Source organism: Symphalangus syndactylus, chromosome 10, assembly GCF_028878055.3.
Source record: "Symphalangus syndactylus isolate Jambi chromosome 10, NHGRI_mSymSyn1-v2.1_pri, whole genome shotgun sequence".
In the NCBI taxonomy this organism is placed as follows: Eukaryota; Metazoa; Chordata; class Mammalia; order Primates; family Hylobatidae; genus Symphalangus; species Symphalangus syndactylus.
Window position 1 is genome coordinate 14,906,259 of NC_072432.2, and position 6,340 is coordinate 14,912,598.

The 6,340-nt window shown below is 32.4% G+C and overlaps 1 long non-coding RNA gene across 1 annotated transcript in view; it reads right to left on the reverse strand.

Annotated features, from left to right (window-relative positions):
• LOC129491870 (uncharacterized) overlaps nt 1-5,651 on the reverse strand; it is a 50,180-nt gene extending 44,529 nt beyond the window's left edge. Inside the window, exon 1 of the long non-coding RNA XR_008660647.2 lies at nt 5,385-5,651. This is a non-coding gene — a long non-coding RNA (uncharacterized lncRNA). The remainder of the gene's footprint in view (nt 1-5,384) is intronic.
• Nucleotides 5,652-6,340: the final 689 nt, after the last annotated feature.

Below are 6,340 nucleotides of genomic sequence, written 5' to 3' on the forward strand. Positions count from 1 at the left end.
CTTTTCCTGTGCTCTAGAAACAGAAAAACAAAGCATAAATTAAAACACATGTTTATAATATGGTTTACTAACCATTTTTAAGGCCACTGCTAAAATCTACTGCTCAGAAAAAAAAAAAAAAAGACTTCTTTCAAAATATACTGATCATTGGCTATGTACCTTGTCACTGAAGAATTCCGATGGAGATGTATAAGAAGATTAATGACGTTTTCATGTCTGTTAAAACAATGTCCATTCTGCATCCCATGTATCAAGCGGTCATTTTGATTTTCGAGTCTTATTATTTAAGACATACATTTTGTAAGCCTACACTACAGCTGCCATAGATAGTGATTCTCCTGATGTATGTGAGCAAAGTAAATAAAAAAAATTCTGGAAAGGATTCACCACACTAGATGCCATTAAAAACATTAGTGATTCGTGAGAGGAGGTCAAAATATCAACATTAACAGGAGTTTGGAAGAAATGAATTCCAACTTTCATGTATGATTTCGAGCGGTTCAAGATTTCAGTGGAAGACAGATTAGAGAAATGCAAGTCAAAACCACAATAATATACCATCTCATGCCAGTCAGAATGGCAATTATTAAAAAGTCAAGAAACAACAGATGCTGGTGAGGTTGCAGAGAAACAGAAACACTTTTACACTGTTGATGGGAATGTAAATTAGTTCAACCACTGTGGAAGACAGTGTGGCAATTCCTCAAAGATCTAGAACCAGAAATACCATTTGACTTAGCAATCCCATTACTGGGTATATGCCCAAAGGAATATAAATCATTCTATTACAAAGATACATGCATGCGTATGTTCATTGCAGCACTATTCACAATAGCAAAAACATGGAATCAACCAAAATGCCCATCAATGATAGACTGGATAAAGAAAATGTGGTACATAGCCATTATCCTCAGCAAACTAATGCAGGAGCAGAAAACCAAACACTGAATGTTCTCACTTATAAGTGGGAGCTGAACAATGAGAACACATGGACACAGGGAGGGGAACAACACACACTGGGGCCTGCTGGGGGCTAGGGTGGTGAGAGGGAGAGCATTAGGAAAAATAACTAATGTGTGCTGGGCTTAATATCTAGGCGATGGATTGATAGGTTGCAAATCACCATGGCATAACTTTATCCATGTAACAAACCTTCACATCCTACATTTGTACCCCAGAACTTAAAATACAAAAAAAATTAAAATTACAAAAAGATTTCAGTGGACAAGGTAATTGCAGATGTGGTAGAAATAGCAAGAGAACTAGAATTGGAAGTGGAGCCTGAATATGTGATTGAATTGCTGCAATCTTATAATCAAACTAGAATTAATGAGGAGTTGCTTCTTATGAATGAGCAAAGAATGTGATTTCTTGGTATGGCATCTACTCCTGGTGAAGAGGCTGTGGACATTGTTGAAATGAAAATAATTTAGAATATAACACAAACTTAGTAGATAATGCAGCATTAGGGTTTGAGAGGAGTGACTCCAATTTTGATATACAATTTATAGTGCTCAAAGAGCATCACATACTACAAAGAAATCTTTAGTAAAAGGAAGAGTCAATTGATACAGGAAAATGTATTATTGTCTTACTTTAAGAAATTGCCACAGCCACCAGAAGCTACCACCTTGATCACTCAGCCCCCATCAACATCAAGACAAGACCCTTCCCCAGCAAAAAAGACTACAGCTCGCTAAAGGCTCAGATGATCATTCGCAGTTGTTAGCAATAAAGTATTTCAAAAGTATGTATATTGTTTTTTAGACATAATGTTATTGCACACTTAATAGACTACAGTGTAATATAAACATATATTTTATATGCATTGGAAACCAAAAATTCGTGTTTTTGGTTTTATTGCAATGTTCATTTTATTGTGGTGGTCTGAAAATAGAGACACATTATCTCTGAGGTGTGCCTGAATTAGTACTAGACATTACTGGAAAATGCCCAGTGGGTTACTCTCTAATATTTCATAAACTCTTGTTCAACAAGCTCTAATTCTTAGGATTTGTTTTCTGGGCAGAAACTTCCAAAAGGCTTTAGACTGTATATTTTCTTGGTACATTAATATTCAAAATATACAAAATTGATAAAAACTAAATAACTTTAAATTTAGTGATCAGTTAATTTTTAAGTTCAGTTACCAATTTTTAATTCAATAAATTAAAAATTTATAAAATCCACATTTAAACATTTAACCCATTAATTCCAACTGCTAAAATGGGTATTTTTCCCTTCTCAGGTAGTTTTAGACTTATCAGACAAAGACTTCAAAGCAGCAATTACAAACATATTTAAAAATTATGTAAAGCAGGCCAAAAGACAAAGAAAAACAAAACCTCTAAAACTGAAGAGAAAAGCAACTCATCACATATGGGTAAACTGCAATGTGAACACCACGTAGCTTCTCAGAGACACAATGGATGTTTGAAAGCAGTGGAGTATTACATTCAAAGCATTGAAAGAAAACGACTTCAAGCAATAATTCTACACCCAACAAAACCATCTATCAAAAATGAAGGCAAAATAAAGACTTTCTAAGATGAACAAAGACTGATATTATTTGTTCTTAATCTGCCTTACTAGAAGTAGTAGGAAAAGTCCTTCTATATGAAAGAAAATAACATCAGTCAGTAATTCTAATTCAATAAAAAGTACCAGAAAGGATAATTATGCAGAAATTTTGAAAGACAGAATGAATATATATTTTTTTCTTTTATCCTGACTGGTTTAAAAGATTATGGCATAAAAGATGAATTATTATATAATACTATATTGTTGAGGTTATAATATATAGATACATATGAAACAAACAGGAAACATTTGAGAAAAAGAATAAGGTTAAATTGAATCAAAGTTTTTATATTTTACTGGAACTAAGTTACTACTTATATATAACAGGATGATAAATTCAGTTGCTTATTATAATTACTAGAGTAACCACTATGAAAATAACTCAAAATTGTCTAGTAAATAATCAGAAAAGAAAAAACATGGTACATTAAAAGAAGGCAGTAATGGAGGAACACAAAAGCAGAAAAAAAATTTTTTTTTAATTCAGGAGACATTTAGAAAGCAAGCTGCAAAAGAGCAGATGTAAATCCACTCATATCAATTATTACATTTAATGGAAATGAATTAACTGCTAAAAATCAGAGACAAGGCTACAGTAACCAAAACAGCATGGTATTCATACCAAAACAGATACGCATACCAATGGAACAAAACAGAGGCCTCAGAAATAATGCCACACATCTGCAATCATCTGATCTTTGACAAACCTGACAAAAACCAGCAATGAGGAAAGGATTCGCTATTTAATAAATTGTGTTGGGAAAACTGGCTAGCCATATGCAGAAAACTGAAACTGGATTTTTGAAAAGTAAGGACAAAAGATTCAAAAAAGGATTTTTGAAAAGTAAGGACAAAGTTGAAGGATAAGTATCATTTTTAAGACTCACTATAAAGCTATAATGCAAGAGTGATATCATAAAAAAGATACATATCGAAAAGTGAAACAGAAAGGAAAGTCCAGAAATAAACTTCTAAGAGATAGTCAACTGATTTTTGACAAAGGTAAAAAAAAATTTCAATAATATTAGAATTGCTCAAATATTGGACATCCACGTAGAAACAAAAAATAATAATATCACTGTTGTATACTTCACAATCGTTACAAATTAAATCAAATGCATATCGTAGTCTTAAGTCTAAAATGTAAATAACAAAAGTTTTAGAATAAAACAGAACAGAAAATTTGCCTAACTTTGGGCTAAGACTTATTAGATACAACCTAAAAGTACAATATCTTAAAAAATGGATAAAAGAAAATTTATAAAATCAAAGACATCTGCTATCTAAAGTACACCATCAAGGAGATGAAAAGACAAGTCACAGACTGGGAGAATATAAATGTTCAAGTCACATTTCCTGCAAAGGTCTTGAATCCAGACTATAGAAATAATGCTTAAAGCTCAACAATAAGAAAATAATAACTATTGTGTACTGGGCTTGATACCTGGGTGATGAAATAATATGCACACCAAACTCCTATGACACATGTTTACCTTTGTAACAAAACTTCTCATGTACCCAAACCTAAAATAACAGTTAAAATAATAATAATAATAATTTTATAAAACACAAAATCAGTGAAACACAATAAAACAAAGAACAATAATATAAGGTATGCCTGTTAAAAAAAAGAAAGAAAAGAAATCAAATAGCCCTTAATTATAGGCAAAATATCTGAATAGACATTTTATGATATAGTGTAAACAGATGTCAAACACATTAAATATGCTCAATGCCATTTATTATTAGAGAAATGCAAATTATAACCACAGTGACACATTGCTACATCAAAATTTAAATGTCTAAAATTCCAAAACACTGGCATTCCCAAATGCTGTTTAGGTAGTAGAATATTTGAAACTTTCATGCCTCCCTGGTGAAGATATGAAATAATATAGCTACTTTAGAAAACAATTTGGAAGTTTCTTATAAACACCTGCCATACGACTCCGCATCATGTTCCTAGGTATTAACCTTAGAGAAATGAAAATTCCTGTTCAAATGAAAATCTGTACACAAATATATTTAGCATTTTATTCATAATTGCAACCATTACAAATAACCTAGATGTCATCTTCAATTGGAAAATAGAAAAACTATAGTAAATTCATACAATAGAATTCTATTCCATGATAAAAATGAACTATGGATTTAGGCAGCAACAATATGGATAAATTTTTAGTGTGTTTTGCTAAGTGAAAGAAGGTAGACTGAAATGGCTAAATAGTATCTAATTCCATATACAAGGAACTTTTGAAAAGGCAAAACTATAAGAAAATAATTGTTAAAGTGTTTAAGTGTTAGTTATATGGTATCTATCTATGTATCTAGGTATCTGTCTACCTATTTTAGCAATGTAGAGTGAAATACAAAGTGTGATATCAGTAACAAAAAGGTTAAGAGGGGCAATATTAGAAGTATATTATTGTAAGATTCTTATATTCAGTAATATAATACTACATGACAGAAAACTGACAAAGATGTGTACTATAAACCCTAAAGCGACCACTAAAATAACAAAGCACTAAAATACAGCTAAAAGCCAACTAAAGAAAATAATACATAACATTTGACTAATTCAAAAGAAAGAAAAGGGTTTATAGAACACAAGTGGCAGATAGAAAACAGGAAAATAACAGATCTCAAGGTAATCAGGTAATTGCCAGAATGCCTGTATGAGGATCTCCATAGAAAACAACTATTGAACTAGTTAAAATCACTGGACAATGTTTTAAATTATCTGGAACCTGACCAAAGGGAATAAAGCAAATCAAGAAACATTTATTCAAGATAATCCTCTATACCTTATTAAAGACAGTGGGGAGCTATGGCATTTGAACCAAAGGCTTCCTCCATTCCTCTAACTCAGAGTTGCAGAAGTATATTCCAGAGGGACACAGTTCCAATCCCTCCTCCAGAGTCTGCTCCGTAATATAGTCTCTATGCAGGGAAGTCAAGGGAGTCGGGGCCTCCAAACTTTCCTCCAGGTCTGAATTGTGTATGACGTATTCCAGTGGGACCAGAAGGCCTTTGGAACACATTGAGGAGGAATCCATGTCCAGGCACAAAGTCACAAACAACAGAGGTCATAACGCAAGCAATCAGAGAATTCTAACAGCTCCAAGATTCTAGTAGAAGCAAACGAAGTGACAGAGTAACAACAACACTGACACAGAGATACATGGAAAGAGACAATTGAAGAGGACCTACTAAGTTCAAACTCACCTCTAGTGTTCTGGAAGGCTGTGCACATGTGCTATACTGTAGTCACTTAAGAGCAACAAGAGAGGATAAAAGAGAGGGTACCTGTGAGCTACTCATTGATAGCCAAACACAGGGAGGAATTGTAGACTCCATGAGATATAATTAAATATTTTTTTCTTTACTATCAACCAATTTTTTAAAACAAAAGCATAATGCAATAGCTTTAAGATGATATCATTGGGACTGTAACATATAGAAATATAATATATTGAACATGATAGCCAAAAGGAGGAGGAGAGTAATGAGAACATGGTGGAGTAAAAAGCCAATGCCATATGGAAAAAGATAACAAGAATAGGAAATGGTAAATAAGAATATTAACATAAAAATTACGTAAAATATTTTCTTCTTTCTTCTCTTAGCGTCTTTAAAAGCCATGAGATGATAAAAAGCAATAATTATAACACTATATCAGGATTGTAACATATATAGATATATGTGCTAACAATAGCACAAATATGGGTGGAGAGAATAGAACTATATTGGAGTAAAATTG